We start from the raw sequence: 20,899 nt of genomic DNA, 5'->3' as shown, positions 1-20,899 counted from the left end.
GCTGCAATGCACTGCGAGTTCCGAGACTTAGACGATGCCCTGATGGATCGAATCGCCTGCGGGGTCCGGGACATCCATCTGCAACGGCGTCTCCTCGCCAAACCAGACCTCACGCTACAGAAAGCCATTGAGGAGGCTGTGGCCTCAGAAGCTGCTGAACGCTCTGCCCAGGAGATCCGCAATTCCAGCAGCCCGTGTCTTGCTAGGAAGCCAGTTCCGGTGCATCATGAAGAGGCCAGCAGTGATGAGGCATCCTCCAGTGAAGACGATGACGTGCACCAGACAAAGCGGGAGCGCAGGAAGTTCCAACAGAACAAGTATTGTGGCCACCCCCTCCACACCCAGTTGAGCACCCGGCTGATGGTGCGATCCTGGGCAGACGCGGAGGCCACAGTGGCAGCCGATACAGGCACTGCCGGAAGATCCTCAATCAGGAGGAGCGATGAAGCTGGAGCCGGGTCTTCCACAAATGCTGGAAGAGGGCAACGGCTGAAGGCGTCGGCATGGCCCATCGATTTCCCCGGGCGATGGACGAGCCAGTAGTGGTAGGCAGCCAGGAAAACAGTCCATCGCAGCATGCGTGGCGAGAGGACCGATGGAGCTGGACGATCACCGGCGAGGAGGCCCAGGAGTGGCTTGTGGTCAGTGATGAGGTCAAAAGTCCTGCCATAGAGGTATTCATGGAACCTCTTCACTCCAGCCACAAGTGCCAGTGCCTCCTTGTTGAGCTGGCTGTAATTCCGTTCCGTCGGAGATAGCGTCCTGGAAAAGTAGGCGAGCGGTGCTTCTCTTCCGTCTGGAAAACGGTGACTAAGGACAGCGCCGATGCCAAAAGGTGAGGCGTCGCAGGCAAGGACCAGCGGCCTGGATTCACTGTACTGTACCAGCACACGGTCCGATGAAAGGAGAGCCTTGACCTCTTGCTTTCTAAAAAAAATTGTGCACTGTGCTTCTCACCCCGAGATTATCATACTAAATAGGATGGTGTCAGCCATTGCCATCATTACAGGGTCCGGGGAGGCAGTTCCATTTGTATTCCCTCTCCGCGGGACCAAATCTTTGAAGTCCTGAAACTGTATGCATTCTTTACTTTTTGATTAGGTGGGGGGGGGGGAGAAATAACATGATTGAAACGCTGGTTGTAAAAAGAGTTGGAGGCTGCTGGCTGGCTGCCAGGGCATTCGGACGAAGCAACGCTGTTGGAGTCGAAATAACAGACGACCAGCAAGGAAAGAGCTGTAATCTTAATGAGACAGAATACGATATTACGGGGAGGGGGAAAGTTGCCGCAAATGTCATATTGAGTTGGGAACGCTCTGGACTAAGAGAACGCATGGAATTGCTATTCATTTAGAGCAGGTGCTGAGTGAATGCAGGTACCGTATTTTTCGCTCTATAACACGCACCCGACCATAACACGCACCTAGTTTTTAGAGGAGGAAAACAAGAAAAAAAATATTCTAAACAAAACAGTGGATGTATGATTTTTGTGGTTCATGCTGTGGCCACAGACATGTGATCTGACGGTGAGTTTGGAATAGCCCAATGCAAAAATCCTGAGGATCCGTGTGGATCCATGCTTTTTAACCACGTTTTTGCACCATTGTGGCCCCAGGCAACAGTGGGTGCATGATTTTTTGGGTGCAAGATGTAGCCATGGACATGCTATGTGATCTGATGGTGAATTTGGGGTGACCCAGTGCAAAAATCCTGAGGATCCATGTGGATCCGTTCTTTGTAACCACGTTTTAAGTGGGGAGGGAAGGAAAAGCACTCAAGGGACAAGGAGCCCGCGTGGGGTGTGTGGAGAAGGATGCTGCTAATAATGTAGAAGAGGGGTATAAGGGGAGAAGGCTCCTCTCCTCTCCCACTTTGCTCCTTTAAAGCAAGCAGGCTCTGCTTTTCTCCTTCCTCCCCGCTCATCCCTGGCTTAGCGAGCTGAAAAACTTTGCTGCTATGTAGCGAGCTGAGTGGGGAAGAGAGAGGGACAGAGAGCCGGAACCAACCGGACAGGAGCCGCTTACACTTGTGTAAGCGGCTCCTCTCCTCTCCCGCTTTGCTCCTTTAAAGAAGCAGGCTCTCTGTCCCTCTCTCCTCCCCACTCAGCGGCTCTTCTCCCGCTTTGCTGTTTCAAAGCGAGCCACGGAGGAGGGAAGGAAGGGGAACCATGGATCCTCTGCTCACGACTGCAGCAGATCCCCCCCCCCCCCGCCACCCGTAGGCATTCCCTCCATAACACGCACAGACATTTCCCCTTACTTTCTAGGAGGAAAAAAGTGAGTGTTATGGTGCAAAAAATACGGTAATTCTTCCTTCCTTCCTTCCTTCCTTCCTTCCTTCCTTCCTTCCTTCCTTCCTTTTCTTCTTCTTTTTCTTCTAGGAGTTATCATACTAAGATTTTCACGGAGGGAAGAGTGGCTTTAAAAAGAACCCAATGATCTGTTGTGAGCTTGACGGAAGTGTACAATAGATGAGCTTTCCTGCTTTGGCTCATCTTCGTTTTTCTTTTTCTTTTTCTTCTATTTTTCTATTTTCTTTTCTTTTATCTTTCCCATAGTTGCTTATGTTCTGTGTCATGTACTTCGATATTTTTTGTAGGGGTTTTTTTTAGTTTTTTTCATTACTATTAAGGAATTTTCCTTTGTAATTTTGGTTGTCTATATTTATATGTACCTGTTTAAAGCAAAATAAAAGTTCAATAAATAAATAAATAAAAAGAACCCAATGTCAGTTGCTGGCTCTGTTTACATTCTGCATGTTTACGAGACCTGCATGTGAAACGAAAAGATCTGTGACTACAGTTACAAAGGATATTATTATTACTAGTACACGCAGCCCACGGTTTTAGTTCCTCGGCTGGATTTCTAAAGTTATTCTTGGCCAGAAATGGTGTGGGGGCAGCCCCCAACGATTAATAAATAAATGTGTTTCCTTTCTTAATGCACTGATCAAATTATGCTGAGGCAAAAGTGTCTCCTGACCTTCGCACCTCTGTTTTCTAGTTGCAAGAGTGAAGAGTCATTTTTTATGCTTTTGCAGTGGGTGGGGCAGCAAGCAAAATCTTCATACTTTCAAGGTGTGTGGGGGGGATTATGTTTATAATAGGTTGCAGCAGAAGCTTCTCCCCCCTTTAAGAAACACATTTCACCACTGCAGGAGGCTGGAGCACACCTGTAGCATCCTTCCAGCACCACAGAGGCAGGGGCAGGAAAAACGGGCTGCCCTCCTTTATCTACTGGAAAATTCCATTCAGAATGTTTGGCCCCATACTACATGGAACCTTGCTGCCCTAATCCTGTTGCAGTCTCTAATTGGCAGAGGGTGTTGGGATATTCTGTTCCACCTTAAGGAACAGGCATGAGATTGTTGCATGTCACATATCTATTTACACTCCAGCACAATATGCTGGGAACTTCCGTTTGTGTATAGCTTTTGCTTTAGCTGTTTTGCTATGGACATGAAGGAGATCACACATGTTTCCTTTTGTCCTGATCTATGCTAAATAAGGTAAAGGTAAAGGGACCCCTGAGCATTAGGTCCAGTCGTGGCCGACTCTGGGGTTGCGGTGCTCATCTCGCTTTATTCGCCGAGGGAGCCGGCGTACAGCTTCCGGGTCATGTGGCCAGCATGACCAAGCCACCTCTGGCGAACCAGAGCAGCGCACGGAAATGCTGTTTACCTTCCTGCTGGAGCGGTATCTATTTGTCTACTTGCACTTTGACATGCTTTTGAACTGCTAGGTTGGCAGGAGCAGGGACTGAGCAAGGGGAGCTCACCCCGTCGTGGGGATTCAAACCGCCGACCTTCTGATCGGCAACTCCTAGGCTCTGTGGTTTAACCTAGAGCGCCACCCACTTCCCATGCTGAATAAACTTGCTTGTAAATATGCTCACACAGCCTCCCGTGCAACTTCTCTTTGCGCAGTGTTTGCTCTGCTGAATAGAGTGTTCAATCTTCTAAAGCTTGGGCTGCAGATTCATGCTGCACCAAGGACCAGAGTTTGCCCGGCACACTGGCCAGTGGGATGGAGCCAGCTGGGGGCCTGCCAATTGCCCCCGTTTCCCTGGCTGCATGCCAACAGAGGGGACCCACTTAGAGCTGGCCTGCCCATGAAATGGGGTTAAGCATCCACCTTGGGTAGCAGAAGTGCAAGACATGGCACTCTGCCACCAGCAAGAGGGAGGTGTTTGGGCATGTAGCGTTGCCACTCACCTTCCCCTCCCTTGGGGGAGAAAGCCTCTTTGAAGAGCACCCTGGCTTCTATCAAGTTCAGTGAAATGGCAAAGCTAACTGGGAATCTTAGAGACAAAGACAACAGAGACTTTTAAAAAGACTGGAAATCATTTATGTTGTACTTACAGAAATATTGTAAAGAAGCAGACTCCCTAGCAGGGTTTGAGTAAGCACAGTTAACAAAAAAAAGAATCTAGAGATGAAGATGTAAAAAATGGAAAATAACAAAGTATAAGAGGAAATTTGGAAATAGGTATGGGATAAAAACAGAACAGTATTCAGTCTAAAGAATGTGGCATTAAGGTGTAATAAAACAAACAGGAGAAGTTAATATGTAAAGAAGCAGAAGAGGAAATTGAGGGAAGTCGGGGGGGGGGGAGAGAGATGGGAATTGTATTTTTCTTTTTCTTTGAGATAATGCCATTGTGATGAATATAAAATTGTAAAACTTAATAAAAATTATTTTTTAAAAAGAATACTTAGGCCACATTTGCATGATACATTTAAATACCACTCTAAGCAGTCATGGTTCCCCCCGCCAAAAAAAAATATTATGGGAACTATAGTTTGCTAAGGGTGCTGGCAGTTATACAGAGACCCTATTCCCCTCACAGAGCTACCATTCCCAGAATTATGTAACAACCAACCCTGCTTCCAAGGGAACTCTTAAAATTGTAAGTCTGTGAGGGGTATAGGGCTCTCCTAACAACTCACATCACTTTTAATAAACTACCGCTCCCAGAATTCTTTGCGGGAAGCCATTGCTGTTTAAAGTGGTATCACAGCACTTTCAATGTCATGGGAATGTGACCCTAGACGTCATGGTAAAGCTGGTGTTATCCCTATACAGTGGTGCCTTGCAAGACGAAAAGAATCCGTTCCGCGATTCTCTTCGTCTAGCGGTTTTTTCGTCTTGCGAAGCAAGCCCATTGACGGCTTAGCGGATTAGCGCTATTAGCGGTTTAGCGGCTTTTAGTGGCTTTTAGCGGCTTATCAGCTTAGCGGATAAGCAGATAAGCGGCTTATTGGCTTAGAAAAAGGGGGGAAAGGGGGGGGGAGTCGGAAAAACTCGCAAGACATTTCATCTTGCGAAGCAAGCCCATAGGGAAATTTGTTTTGTGAAGTGCCTCCAAAACGGAAAACCCTTTCGTCTAGCGGGTTTTTCGTCTTGCGAGGCATTCGTCTTGTGGGGCACCACTGTAACCAGGAACATAGATGAGACTCTGACTTACACAGAGTCAGAACTATTGGTCCATCAGCTTTGTACTGCCTACGCTGGGTGGCAGTGGTGGGTCTTCCAGCTATATGTGGAAATGGGATTTTCTGCATGTTCCCCATTATAGGACAATACAGTCATACCTCATGTTACGTCTGCTTCATGTTACGTTCTTTCAGGTTACGTCCCGTGGCAACCCGGAAGTACCAGAAAGGGCTACTTCCGGGTTTTGCCGCTCACACATGCGCAAAAGCGTAAAATGACATCATGTGCATGCGCAGAAGTGGCGAATCGCAACCCACATTCGCAACCAGAGGTGCCACTGTAGTGCGATTTTAGGGTCCAATGGAACATTCCTGATGATTCTGACCATTATGCACCAAAGAAATAGACATGCTTTCTTTACAGTGTTTTCATGGTGTTGGAGGTGAGGAGATGGACTTCTGTATACAGAATACCTCCCAGCTATAAAACTACTTCATTAAGTACATATTGCCTAGTTCCTGTAGCAAGGAGCCACTTCCTTTTCACTGTGCTATTCTGTTTTGGGGGGATTTGGGGGGGGGGGTTAAGGGTCCTTCAGTTTAAACACAGGAATGCTGGAAAATGTGTTTCTGTTTATTTTCAGCTGCTTCAGTCTAAGAGCTCAATAGTTACACAATGGAGGGAGAGGAAGAAAATACATTTTTTTAAAGGGTTTGTGAGATAATGTGTGACACTTTGTGCACACAGAACAGATTCTTATTGTGTATTCAGGAACAAACTCCAATGGGGCAAATGTGGCTGGAGGAATTTGTTGCGAGGTTTTCCACTGACTGAGGAGAAAAATAAGGGGGTTGGGGGAGGAATGCTTTGCCAAGCATGTTAACTTACATGATGTAGCACACAAGCCCTGTTTATATACACCGACAGATGAATCCAGAAACCAAATCCAAATGCACACACAATTATCAGCAGTGGGATGTTGACGGAAGTCTGCAAACATCTGGTCCAAAGCCTGTTTTGCTCTACTTGTTGCACATGGGATGTCGACGCCTGCTTTATGGTCTGTCAGGGGATGTGGGAACCAGCCAGGAAGGCATGCAGAATGCCAAGCCTTTCTCCATGTGCATCCATGTGCAGACAAATGTGTGTACCGAGTGCTTTATGTGAACAGCAGATCACGCTTCACTCATGTGCTCTGATTCAGCTGCGGCCATTCCTAGGCGGAAAATCGGCTACATGTGCATGTATCCCAAGCTGTGTAAGGATTTGTGCAGGCCGATGGATGATCTGCACAGAACTCCCCAGTATAATCCAGTACCAGGATAATTGCATCTTGAGTCCTTGTCGCAGCTTAGGGGTTGCTAACAAAGCAAGTTTATTAGCAGAGCTATATACAACTCCACGGGCAGGTCTGTTAACACAGGCCTGCAGCAGCAGATGTGTAGCTCTATGCATGTCTGTGTCGTAGGCACAGGGTTTCTGATGATGATGATGATGATGATGATGATAATAATAATAATAATAATAATAATATTTTATTTATATCCCACCCTCCCTAGCCGAAGCCAGGCTCAGAGCAGCTAACAACAATAAAAGTAACACAGCATTCTAAAATCAATTCATTTTAAAATCAATTCAGAATCAAATTAATGGCAACCATTGGGCTAGAGTTCTGTGAGGATTACCAAAGGCGGGGGTCAGACTGTGCCTTGGCCAAAGGCCTGGTGGAACAGCTCTTTCTTGCAGGCCCTGCGGAAAGATGTCAAGTCCTACAGGGCCCTAGTCTCTTGTGACAGAGCATTCCACCAGATCAGGGTCACGGCCGAAAAAGCCCTGGCTCTAGTTGAGGCCAGCCTAACCTCCCTGTGGCCTGGGATCTCCAAGATGTTTTTGTTTGAAGATGGTAAGGTCCTCCGTGGGGCATACCAGGAGAGGCGGTCCTGTAGGTACGAGGGTCCTAGGCTGTACAGGGCTTTAAAGGTTAAAACCAGCACCTTAAACCTGATCCTGTACTCCACCAGGAGCCAGTGCAGCTGGTATAGCACCAGGTGAATGTGATCCTGTGGCGAGGACCCCATAAGAAGTCTCGCCGCAGCATTCTGCACCCGCTGGAATTTCTGGGTCAGTCTCAAGGGCAGCCCCACGTAGAGTAAGTTACAATAATCAAGTCTGGGGGTGACCGTCACGTGGATCACAGTGGCTAGGTCAGGACGAGAGAGGTAAGGAACCAACTGCTTAGCTTGGCAGAGATGAAGCGGAGCTGCATGGCGCAGAGGAAGGAGATGTGGTAGGTGCGGCCCGCCCAGGGTGTCACCATTGAGGAGGGGGTGACAAAATCCTGGGTGTCAGTCACCACGGGGCCTGCAGCATGCCCGAACCACACATCTCTCCTCACACACATCTCTCACACAGTAACTTGGGCATGCGCAGCCTCCGCGCTGCCTTCCCATAGCTGTAGGGCGGCTGAGTGGGAGGAGGCAGGCAGACTCTAGAAGCCCCGTGGTGTGCCCCACACCTATGGGTGGCTCACCCCACCCCTATGGCTGGGACACCCCGTGCCTGGGCACACTGCCCCCGGCGCCCGAACGGCTATCTCCGCCGCTGCCTATAGCTGTGTACAGTGGTACCTCAGATTACAGACGCTTCATGCTACAGATGCTTCAGGTTACAGACTCTGCTAACCCAGAAATAGTACCTCGGGTTAAGAACTTTGCTTCAGGATGAGAACAGAAATTGTGCAGCAGCAGCGTGGCAGCAGCGGCAGGCCATTAGCTAAAGTGGTGCCTCAGGTTAAGAACAGTTTCAGGTTAAGAATGGACCTCCAGAATGAATTAAGTTCTTAACCCGAAGTACCACGGTATACTGAGAGATGGGGCACTCCTTCTTTTATGCATAGAGCCAAAGCTGTCAACGTTTCCCATTTTTTTACGGGAAATTCCCTTATTCCAAATAGGATTCCTTGCAAGAAAAGGGAAAAGTTGACAGCTATGCATAGAGCATCGGGAGGAAGGAGCGTCTGTGGCAATGACTGAACAAGGGCTTGTGTGGGTTTAGAATGACTATCATCCACCCCTAGCATTTATGATAAAGTATCTTTATCTCTCCATCTCTCTATCTATGGAGTCTCTCAGCTCTGTTTATCCATCTTTACTTTGACAAATCTATCAAGAACCCACTAGGTCTCTGCATGGTTGGATTTTAAGCAAAAAAACCAAACCACTGCAAAATTCCATTTGCTGTAATTGCTTACACTGAAATTTTTTTGGGGGGGGGCGGTTACCCATCAAATTTAATGCCAGCCATTCTCATACTGCAAAAATCGAGTTCTTGTCATTTGTTGCATGCAGTCAAGGGGAGAGAGGAAAATCTTACCAGGGATTTATTCATCTATTTGTTTGCTGTGTTTCTTAAAATATATATATATTATTTTTGCACCTAAAACTGAAGTATGATCTTTCGATTGAGCTATTCGGTGTTGCAATATGTCGGCCGTGTTTCGACACAGTAACTCAATATCTATTTACTAAATTGTTTGGCACATTCAAGATATCCCCGGGGGATTGTTGAAGAGAACTTGCAGTACATTTTTCACTCCTTCCCTGTGCATTAGCAGACGTGGGGTCATGACAGCCTCGCAAAGATGGGTGCTGCCTCAGGCTCATTAGCTCTCAGCTAGCTAGCCAGATGAGGCCATGTGGTGTTTTCCTTTCATCATTCAAGCTTGAAAGAGAACTGTCAGCCGCCACTTGCTCTTAAAACAATGAGAATTTAGGTGACAGCCATCTCATTAGCTGAAGGGCAGCGTTCGGCAGAGATGAAGATTTCGAGGTAAAGATTTCCTACCCCTCGCCCCCGCAATCCAGGCAGCATAATGCATAACTAAAGAGCAAGCCATACCTTGGCAGATATCCCTCCCCCCCTCAAGAAACCCCAACACTCTTGAATCAAGAACAAAAAGTCCTTGCTGGATCTTATAGTCCAGCTACACACTTCTACATTTATGGATGAACAGCAAGCCTGTAGAAGAGAAATAAAAGCTAGCATAGAACAGAGTCAGAAGTGTTCCAAAAATTTTCCAAGTTCTGATTTTCACTGGAACACAGAAAGTTCAGCAGGGTGGGAATTTCCATGCATATTCAAGAATCCTGAATATTCCTCCTTTCCCCCATCCTGTTCGATATCGGTTTCCACTGCAGCAAGTGCCACTGCTTCAATTCCATCTCCTCACCCCCTTGCCCATCCCAGCTGATTCATCTTCTCTCTACCTGGTCCTCCCACCCAATCAGGGATGACACAGAGTGATGTCATAGCACTGAACAGCCAGCAGGATTTGTCTTCGTGATCTATTGGTTTGTTTATTTATATCCCACCTTTCAATGGGATTCAATGTGGCTTCTGACATTTCAAAACATCAGTATAAAATGCAAAGTTTGTGTGTGTGTGTGTTTTAATGCAAATTGGTTAAAAACAATAGGGTAAAGGTAAAGGGACCCCTGACCATTAGGTCCAGTCGTGGCCGACTCTGGGGTTGCGGCGCTCATCTCGCTTTATTGGCCGAGGGAGCCGGTGTACAGCTTCCGGGTCATGTGGCCAGCATGACTAAGCCACTTCTGGCAAACCAGAGCAGCACACGGAAATGCCGTTTACCTTCCCACTGGAGTGGTACCTATTTATCTGCTTGCACTTTGATGTGCTTTCGAGGAGCCTGTCTACAGAAATTGCTCCATGCTGCAGAAGTTTATATAGTTCTGGTTGCCTCACCTCAAAAAGGATGTTGTGGAGCTGGAAAATATTCAGAGAAGGGTGCTGAAAATAATCAATGAGCGGGGAGCAACTCCCCTATGAGGAAAAGGTAGGTTAGGGACAAAGTAGTGATGGCTAGCAACTTGGATGATTTTAAAGATTAGACAGATTCATGGAAGTTTAGGTTACCATTGGTACTTCTTGCAGATATTAATATGGTACAGATTGAAGTGACTGGATGCACAAAAACTGACTCCCATTAGCTTGGTCAAAACTTTTTTTGCAGAACTTTCTTAAAATCAGAGCAAAAACATGAAATATACATCTAAATAATTTCATAAAACGTGCTTATCTTACTTCCACATTGCCTGGGAACAAAAATTAAAGACACCTCCTTTCAAAATGGAGATTTGCAACCAAATACCTTTGTCACCTGATCTAAGGTTAAACACTCATGTATTAGCTAGCGGAAAACAACAATAACTAATTATCAACCCGCCAAGGAGTTCAGAGATCACTTAGAATTCTCCAGTGGAATTCCACCATGTTAAAGCCTTTAGTAATACACATTTAGGCATTCCCCATTTCAGTGTCAATTAAACAATTACACTTTATGGTACTAGCCACAATGGCGAAGTTCTACTTTCAGTGTCAAGACAGTTTGTTTCTGAATGCCAGTTGTGGAAAGGTGACAAATGCCATGTGATGATAGGGACAGGGCTAAAGGCCCTTTATACCCCCTTTACTCCTTTTATCACATGGGGGTTTCTCGAAACAAATTGATATCCTTCCATGTTTTAAAGCAACTGGGCTCTTGACAGCAGTTTCTGCCGTGCAAAAGTCTTTCTCAGGCTGCTTCTGTCTCTATTTCTTTAAAAGTGTTTTAAAAGATGATATGCAGACCTTCTGCGAATCCTATTCTGTGTTGCTTATTTCTCCTCTGAGAGCAACTTTTCCTTTATTGAGATTCCAGAAGTACCCATAATTCATTCCAAATGTTTCCAAAGGAGCTAAAGCTCACATTCTTTCCAAAGTTTGGAGAAAATGGAGACCTTCTAAAGTAGGATGGAAAATTGTGATGGGATGTGGGCGGGGGCTGGCGCGCTCTCTCTCTCTCTCTCTCTCTCGTGTGTGTGTGTGTTGTGAAGCTTTCCTGGAGCAGATGAGACTGGAGGCTGGTCTTAAGTCATCTGGTTTTATTATAACAAACAGTTAACACTCTGCCCTCAGCCAGCCAAGTTTTGTGCATGCTATAAAAATATCAGCTGTTTCTGAGACTTCGGCTTTCAGGAATAAGCATAACTCCTGTTTGCTTTCCTTCTTCCTCCCCATAACCTGCTCCCTCCATTTCTAATATGTCATACTTTTGAATGTTTTCCCAGATTCTGCCACATTTCTGCTTCAACCTCTGCAGCTTCCTCTCCTTTTCACCAAGGCTGCACAATAATCTGTGCTTTTTAAAAAGTTAACACCATTCATTTAAGTTGCGAAAATCTGCTTTCATCGTAATTCACTTACGAAGGCCACAGTCATGTCATTATTCATTCATAGGACTTGCATTCAATTCATTATTTGCATCTGTTTTCGTTCTTTTTCTTCCTTCCTTTCTCCACCTGCTGACTGTGGTGGCTGTGGCAAATAGACAACTTTGTTGACTAGGGCCAGCCTAAGACATTATGGTCACTGAGACAAAAGACAAGCGACACATCCCACTTTCCACATGGCAACCTGTCCAATGAGATCACTGTTGTGTCATGACACGCCCTCTGGTGTGAATGAAATTTAGCATGGCATGGCAGTGTATCGATTTAAAAAGCCATTACACAACAGGTAATTTGGTGTGAAAGGAACATTAGGGATCGGGACAGAAGCGGTAGCATTATAATTGAGGATTCTGACAGAATAAACATCACATCTGAATGCCATCTTCCCCCTCATCTTCATCGCAGACTTCCCTAGTTTTTGTTACTGCTCTTTCCCTCACCCTGGGGAATCACAGTTCTGCGGCAGGTGAATTCTCCACATCTGTACCAAACTACAGTTCCCAGAATTCTGACCATTATCAAATCGCTAATAATATCCCCCCCCCATCCCACCTGGATGTGTAAATTTATTTATTTATTTTTATTTATTGATATTTTTTTACAATAATATTTATTAGTTTTCAGTAGACATAGCAAAAAAAAAAGAATATACAACATCATAACACATATCAACAACAACAGTATAGAAATAAAAAAGAAAAAAGAATAACAGACTTGACATACCTAAACAGAAAAGAAAAAAAGAAATCAATTAATTAATTAAAATCCATTTTCATAAACATTTTAGTTGACTTCCTCTAATCTCCTCCATCTGAATTTCCTCTTAAATTGAATGTAGCAGTTTCCAATATCATTATTTCATAAAAAACAATATTACAGTCATATTCCACTTTCTTTACCTTTCTTATAGTGCATTTTCTTATTTATAGATATAAATCTAATTTTGTCCTAGGCCTAATTGGTTCTTACAAGTGGTTACATATCTTTAATGTTAGAATATTTATTCAAGTAGTCTTTAGACGTGTAATTTTAACATGTGATTTAGATTATGTATAACAAAGATTGCCAGTTTTATCTATTTTTTTAAAAAAATGTTGACTTGTTTTTAATGTTTGCTTTTATTGCTACTCTGTAATAAATATAAATATTTCACATTGTCTTTTGTAAATGGTTCAGGGAGCTCTTTTATCATGTAAACAGTATACAAAGTTTGTTGAATAAAATTATTAGAATAGTAATATTAGGCAGGCACCTTCTCTGTAATGTTCATTGTAAAAAGAAATGTTTAGGCAACCCTATCTAGACATATAATTTGTGCATATTTGTTTTCAAAGCAGTGCTTTATCTACACTTTGATTAGTTAATTATATCTACTTGTTTTTAAACTCTGCTGTTTCCTTGCGAACATTTCTTATGGTCTCCTTCTTTGATTATGCGGAAAATATACATGTTGCTAAATAAAATAAATGCATAAGTTATCTGGAAGCAGCCAATAAAATTAATCTGCTACACAGAAATTTCTGACATAGCTTCTCTTTGCCCTGAGAGACTTTTGCTTCTCAATGTCTGAGAAGCCCATGGTTCTACAGCCCGAGGTCAGGCACCCAAAACCTTTTGTAACGTACAGTCCCTTCACTGGAGTTTCTCATTCAGGTACTCATATGGGTACATGCTATGCTAGTACTGGATTTGGACCAAGAAGGTGAAATAAGTCAACATGAGGGAAAGGATATAATAAGCAAAATTTCTATACAAGACCAAACTTGATGGAGAATCCAATCTATGACTCCACTGCTGTCAGGCTACGGATTGTTACTTTTTGCCTGGCACTTTTTGCCTGTCATTCAATTACATCAGAAAGAGAACATAAGTAGCCATTGAGAGCCTTAACCTTCACAAATTTCTCTCATCTTCCTCCAAAGCCATCCGGGTTGTTGACCACTGTCAGGAGCTGGACTGAGGAGGAATGGTAGGAACTGCCATCCTCTTCTCCTGAACCTTCCCCAGGGCAGGAGGGCAGTATAGATTTAGAACAGCAGTTTGCAGAGGGGCATAGTCCAGAGGGGAAAAGCTGCGAGATACAGGAGAAGAAGAAGAAGAAGAAGAAGAAGAAGAAGAAGAAGAAGAAGAAGAAGAAGAGTGGTAGTAGTAGGAGGAGGAGGAGGAGGAGGAGGAGGAGGAGTTTGGATTTGATATCCTGCCTTATAACTACCCGAAGGAGTCTCAAAGCAGCTAACATTCTCCTTTCACTTCCTCCCCCACAACAAACACCCTGTGAGGTGAGTGAGGCTGAGGGACTTCAGAGAAGTGTGACTGGCCCAAGTTCACCCAGCAGCTGCATGTGGAGGAGCGGGGAAGCGAAACCAGTTCACCAGATTACGAGTCTACCGCTCTTAACCACTACAGTGTGGTGTAGTGGTTAAGAGCGGTAGTCTCATAATCTGGTGAACCAGGTTTGCTTCCCCGCTCCTCCACATGCAGCTGCTGGGTGACCTTGGGCTAGTGACAATTCTCTGAAGTCTCTCAGCCCACTCACCTCACAGAGTGTTTGTTGTGGGGGAGGAAGGGAAAGGAGAATGTTAGCCGCTTTGAGACTCCTGAAGGGGAGTGAAAGGCGGGATATCAAATCCAAACTCTTCTTCTTCTTCTTCTACACCACACTGGCTCACAGGGTGAGGAACGCCTAGAAGAGGAAACACTAGGAGAGAGACAGCTGGCAGATTCACCATCCTTGGACAGCATTCCTGACCCCCCTTCACCCAGGACTAGGCGAGCATTGAGGGCGATAGAACAGCAAGCTCAACCACAACAAGCTCATGTTACCTGACGTAGGGGTGATGTAGATTAATGGAGGGAGTAAACCTTTACTGGGAGCAATGCCATATTTTTAGGGAGATATGCATTCCTTTGTCTCTCGCTGTGATTATTAAAGAAGCTGACTGGTAAGACGCTCTTTCCCTTGTTATGCTTTTTTTACTGCCATCGTGGGAGGGATGTGATTCCCTGACGACTGAGAGCCACTGCTATTTCTTGCGAAAGCAAATTTCAGAGTTTAATGATGCGCTATGTGAAGCAGTTGTTTCCTTCATCTGTTCTGAATCTACCAGCACACAACATCACTGGGTGTCGTGAGGGAGGGAGAAAAGAACATGATAAAAGAAAGTACTTCCTTACTGGGTGCTTAGTTAAACTGTGGAACTCACTTCCACAGGAGACAGTGATGACTTTACCTCCACAGTTGGAGGCAGGATTGCTTCCAGTTACTGGAGAACACAGGAGTGGAAAGGGCTTTTGTGCTCAGATCCTGATTCCAGGTTTCCCACAAGCATGTGGTTGGCCGCTCATCATCATCAAACCTTTTATTGGCACCACATACAAACATCCAAAACAAATCAATACAGAATTAACACTTCCCCAGTGGCACAAAACATTTGCTAAAAGAAAGGAGGCAGAGCAGTCTATCGTCACATCTCTTGGTCTCCAGGGAGATCAGACGTCTCCAGTGTATTTCGATGACAAAAAAAACAAATAGAGATTTTTGCCACTAACTAATAATAATAATAATAATTTATTATTTATACCCCGCCCATCTGGCTGAGTTTCCCCAGCCACTCTGGGGGGCTCCCAATCAAGTGTTCAGAACAATACAGCATTAAATATTAAAAACTTCCCTAAACAGGGCTGCCTTCAGATGTCTTTTATAGATAAGATAGCTGCTTATTTCCTTCACATCTGAAGGGAGGGCGTTCTATAGGGCAGGCACCACTACCAAGAAGGCCCTCTGTCTGGTTCCCTGTAACCTCACTTCTCGCAATGAGGGAACTGCCAGAAGGCCCTCAGCGCTGGATCTCAGTGTCCGGATAGAACGATGGGGGTGGAGACGCTCCTTCAGGTATACAGGACTGAGGCTGTTTTGGGCTTTAAAGGTCAGCACCAACGGAAACGTACTGGGAGCCAATGCAGACTAACTTGGTCATTCCCCAGTAATAGAAAATGTATGACCTCTGACTCTGGTTTCCATTTGGGGATACAGAGTTGATCTAGAAATTGCCGACGGAGATCAGCATAGAATCATAGAATCATAGAGTTGGAAGAGACCACAAGGGCCATCGAGTCCAACCCCCTGCCAAGCAGGAAACACCATCAGAGCACTCCTGACATATGGCTGTCAAGCCTCTGCTTAAAGACCTCCAAAGAAGGAGACTCCACCACATTCCTTGGCAGCAAATTCCACTGTCGAATGGCTCTTACTGTCAGGAAGCATATAGTTTACAATTGAGAACCATATGTGTAAGGGTTTCCACCAGGTGGTCTTCACATGGGCAAGTTCTTTCTCCTTCCACCCTGCCTGAGAACCTTCCCCAAAGGAAGTTTGATGGATTTGAATTAAACCTGGCCAGCGAAAATGCCCTTCTTTCTTAAGGGTTGGCAACTGTGAGAACAGGATACTGAGCTAGATGGACCATTGGCCTGATCCAACAGGCTCTTATGTTCTTATGACTGCATTATCCTCCTCATCTGTTTACAGGCCAACTGAAAATATGTACCTTCTACTGGTCCTTTGATGCATAATATGCCTGAAACACAGATGACTGACCATTACTTTTAAACTGATCTTAATATTTGACTGTTTGTGATTAATGTTGCAATCCATCCTGAGGTTGACTGACAAAGGGCAGGATATAAATTATAGAAAAGAAATTATTTAAAGGTAAAGGACTGCTGGACGGTTAAGTTCAGTCAAAGGTGACTATGGGGTTGAGGCGCTCACCTCTCTTTTAGGCCGAGGGAGCCGGCGTTTGTCCACAGACAGCTTTCCGGCTCATGTGGCCAGCATGACTAAACCGCTTCTGGCGCAACAGAAACACCGTGACGGAAACCAGAGCACACAGAAACGCCGTTTACCTTCCCACCACCTATTTATCTACTTGCACTGGTGTGCTTTCGAACTGCTAGGTTGGCAGGAGCTAGGACAGAGCAACCGGAGCTCACTCCCATCACAGGGATTCGAACCGCCGACCTTCTGATCAGCAAGCCCAAGAAGCTCAGTGGTTTAGACCACAGTGCCACCCGCATCTAAGAAAAAAAATTAAATAAGCACGTCAATTGCACAGCACCACCTATGCGTGTGCCATGTTACAAAGATCAGGGATGGCAGCTCCCTGCCTCAAGGAGTTTATAGTCTGCAATGGACAGAGGAAAGCAGCAGAAGGCAGGCAGGCAAAGGAGGGGTGCGTGATAATATCACTTGCCCGTGTTTTGACTGTGGTCAGTGCAAGACTGTCACTATTTTACAGGAGGTATTTAATTACTTACTAACAAATTCAGAATGTTGTTTTGGTGGGTTTGTGCAACAATCCCACTCCCACCCGAGCCCCCATCAACATTTTTGCAATATGGAATGTGACAGAAAAACACACTGTCATTTTTAAGAAACCTGCTCTTTTACGTTTTTTTGTTTTAATTAGTAAGCCATTTGCCATTTTCAGCACTGCATATTTTTGGGGAGGCTTTTAGCAGGAAAGCAAGTCTCCAATACCGCAAACAAACAAAATAATGGATACAAGAAACCTTGCTCTTGTTTATTGCCTTTTCAGCCTTATTTTTTTTAATAAAAATATATAAAAAAAATCTCACCCAATGGAAATAGCTACTGAAAACAAGTGCCTAGCATTGTCTTCCTTTAGCCAGTTACATAAGATTGTCCATTTTAGGATATGCATGTATTTTTAGAGGGACGTTTCTGCATCACTGAGAATAACAGAGAAGAAGTAGGACCAGTTCAGAGCCAATATACCCAACCTTTGCCCCACCAAGCCAAGCATGTGGGTGGCCTTCCAGAAGTTCAGCAAACCTCTTATTTTTAAATTTGCTACCAGCTGCAACAACAATGGCATTGCCAAGCAACTGGGGGACCACAATGCTTGACTGACAGGCTGCATTGAGCTTGATGGGTAATAAACAGCAGAGGTTTGGTGCAGACCGTGCCCAAGCGACATGAGACGATGGCATCGCTGGGTTCTGACCCTGGGCACCCTTCGATTCCTGGCATACCCTGATGCTTTGCTCCACGGTTTTGGAGTTGAGTTGGCTGTCTGGAGCCGGGATTTATCTCATTAGGCTATACTGCCCCCTGCTGGCTGATGCTGGGCGCTGCACTGGGGTCAGAGAGAATTGGGTGTGACTCTGGGCACCAGGTAGCTGGTTAGACATTCCAGGGAAGTGTTGAGACCTTGCAAGCTTTCAAGTTTCTCAAGAAGCCTTGGTGATCTGTTCTTTCCCTTGTCTTTCCTTTTTAAATACATTTTTGCTCACCGCTAATATTTGCGGGGCCACCTTTGAAGGAGACTCCAAAATTACAACTCATCCAGAATGCGGCTGCCAGACTGGTGTTTGGGAGCGGCCACTGGGACCATTTAACATTGGTCCTAAAATATCTGCACCACGGCGTTTCTTCTGTCTGAGTTCCTCCCAGCAGCTACTCCTCCTCTGGTCACTCATATGGATGCACAACCTGATTGTCTGTCTCCAGGCACTGCAGTTGTCTGCAAGCACAGGAGACATCTCCTAGGCTTTGGCCCCCACCAATAAAATATTTGAGCCTCCCTGCAAAAAGTTAATGGGCATTGCCATTCAGCTGTTGTCTGTGAGCAACATCATGTGATCGATTATGCAGAGCAGTGTCTGGAGGCGATTGGAGGATGGATGGCAGCTAATGGATTGAGGTTGAATCCTGACAAGACAGAAGTTATTGGGGGACAGGGGTTAGTTATTGGGCAGGCAGGTGTGGAGGACTCCCTGATCCTGAATGGGGTAACTGTGCCCCTCAAGGACCAGGTGCGCAGCCTGGGAGTCATTCTGGACTCACAGCTGTTGATGGAGGCTCAGGTCCAGGGCAGCAGTCTACCAGCTCCATCTGGTACGCAGGCTGAGACCCTACATGCCCGTGGACTGTCTCACCAGAGTGGTGCATGCTCTGGTTACCTCCCGCTTGGACTACTGTAATGCGCTCTACATGGGGCTACCTTTGAAGGTGACTTGGAAACTGCAATTAATCCGGAATGCAGCAGCTAGACTGGTGACTGGGAGTGGCCACCGAGACCACATAACACCAGTCCTGAAAGATCTTCATTGGTTCCTAGTATGTTTCCAAGCACAATTCAAAGTGTTGGTGCTGACCTTTAAAGCCCTTAACGGTCTCGGTCCTGTATACCTGAAGGAGTGTCTCCACCCCCATCATCCAGCCTGGACACTGAGGTCCAGCACTGAGGGCCTTCTGGCGGTTCCCTCCCTGCGAGAAGTGAGGTTACAGGCAGAGGGCCTTCTCAGTAGTGGCACCTGCCCTGTGGAACACCCTCCCAGCAGATATCAAGGCAATAAACAACTATTTTCCTTTTAAAAGACAACTAAAGGCGGCCCTGTTTAGGGAAGTTTTTAATGTTTGATGCTGTATTGTTTTTAATATTCAGTTGGGAGCCGCCCAGAGTGGCTGGGGAAACCCAGCCAGACGGGTGGGGTATAAATAATTATATTATTACCCCTCCCCCCACAAAAAAATATTTTATTCTAGTTGGCAGCCCCATCTGCAAGGGATTCACACATGGATTGGTTGTTGATGCTGCCTGCCTTCATGTTTCGTTTGCAGACATCTTTGTAGTGCAGAGTTGGTCTGCCAACAGGCTCATATCCTCCAACATTTCTCTAATGAAAATAGGGATGTCCTATTCCATTTATTATTATTATTATTATTATCATCATCATCATCATCATCATCATCATCATCATTATCAACAACATGCTATATATACCCCACCCATATAACTGTGTTGCCCCAGCCACTCTGGGTGGCTTCCAACATATATACAAAACATAATAAAACACTAAAGATTTTGATAAACCTTTCCTATAAAGGACTGGCTTCAGATGGCTCGGGGGTTGGATAACTCCATAACTTCCTTCATTTCTCTGATGAAAATAGGGACATCCTAAGGAAAAGTGGGACATTCTGGGATCAAATCAGAAACCGGGACGGCTTCTGTAAAATCCTGGAAAATTGTTTCACTTGGAGGGTCTACAGGCCTGGTGCCCCCATAGAGCTCGTCCTCAAGGATCCTGCCATCTTCCATTCTGTGCAAATCACCAAGCCAGCATAGAGGTTTGTCTCCAGGTAGAGTTAGAAAAATGCTAGAAAACTGCTGCCAGTCCGTGTAGTCAGTAGGCGGACCAATGCTCCGATGAACCAATGGTAGCTTTCCATTTGATGGAGGTCTGGAGCGACATTTCCTTGTTTTTTTCTGAGTCGCCTTCTGTTTCTGTCTCACGTGACCTCTGCTACAACAGCTGTAAAAGCAGCAGTACAGAAGAAAGCCTCTTACATACACACTTTCCATGTCTTTACCATCCAATTAATTTCTTTTCTTTTTTTGTACTATCTCCCCTTTTTATCGAGTCTTTGTAATTGGATTCCCACTTTCTCAATTTTCGTGATGGTGGCGGAGTACGGGATGATAGCGAATTGCTGATTAAGGGGAAAACACCCACAGAGAGAGAATGCTCTGATTTTTTTTTTTAAATTCCCCTTAAAGGATGCTCTCCTTATGAGCCTCCCTCTCTTATTACACCCCACCCTTCTTTCTATCACTTGAGAATGGCCAAGCTAGAGAGAGGTTCTTCTTAGCCTAATCAAAGCAGCGATGCTGTCGGCTGCAGAAGGCCAAGAGATGGATGAGATTAAGAGCTCGACACTCCAGGGAACTCCTCAAAAAGCAAAAGCCTCCAGATTCTAATTGGGAGGTTGCCATGTTTCAGACTGCGAAACGTGAAAACCACCCAATGCATAATTCACTTTTTTTATTATTGATTTAGGTTTTTGCTTGAAAAGTTTTATACACCACTCAGTCGACAAAAAAAACCACACACACCTCTAAGCTGTTTGCACAGGAGAATATGAAATATTCATTAAATGTGTCGCTAAAATCAAAAGTTAAAAACAAATCAACAGTCCCCCCCTTCAAATATATACAAGGCAGCTTGTTTCTAAAAAACAAATGTACATAATAAAACTCCATGTTAAAATTGCATATCTGGGTAGTCTTGCAAGTTTTTAGCAAGTGTTGAATATAGCAAATGTGCTATGTGTTGGGAGTTCCAGAGAATACTTGCTGGCTGTCACACTGAT

This window comes from Podarcis erhardii (genome assembly GCF_964252035.2).
Source record: "Podarcis erhardii genome assembly, chromosome: 11".
Lineage (NCBI taxonomy): Eukaryota > Metazoa > Chordata > Lepidosauria > Squamata > Lacertidae > Podarcis > Podarcis erhardii.
The sequence above is the reverse complement of the archived record's forward strand: the minus strand, read 5'-3'. Positions refer to the sequence as shown.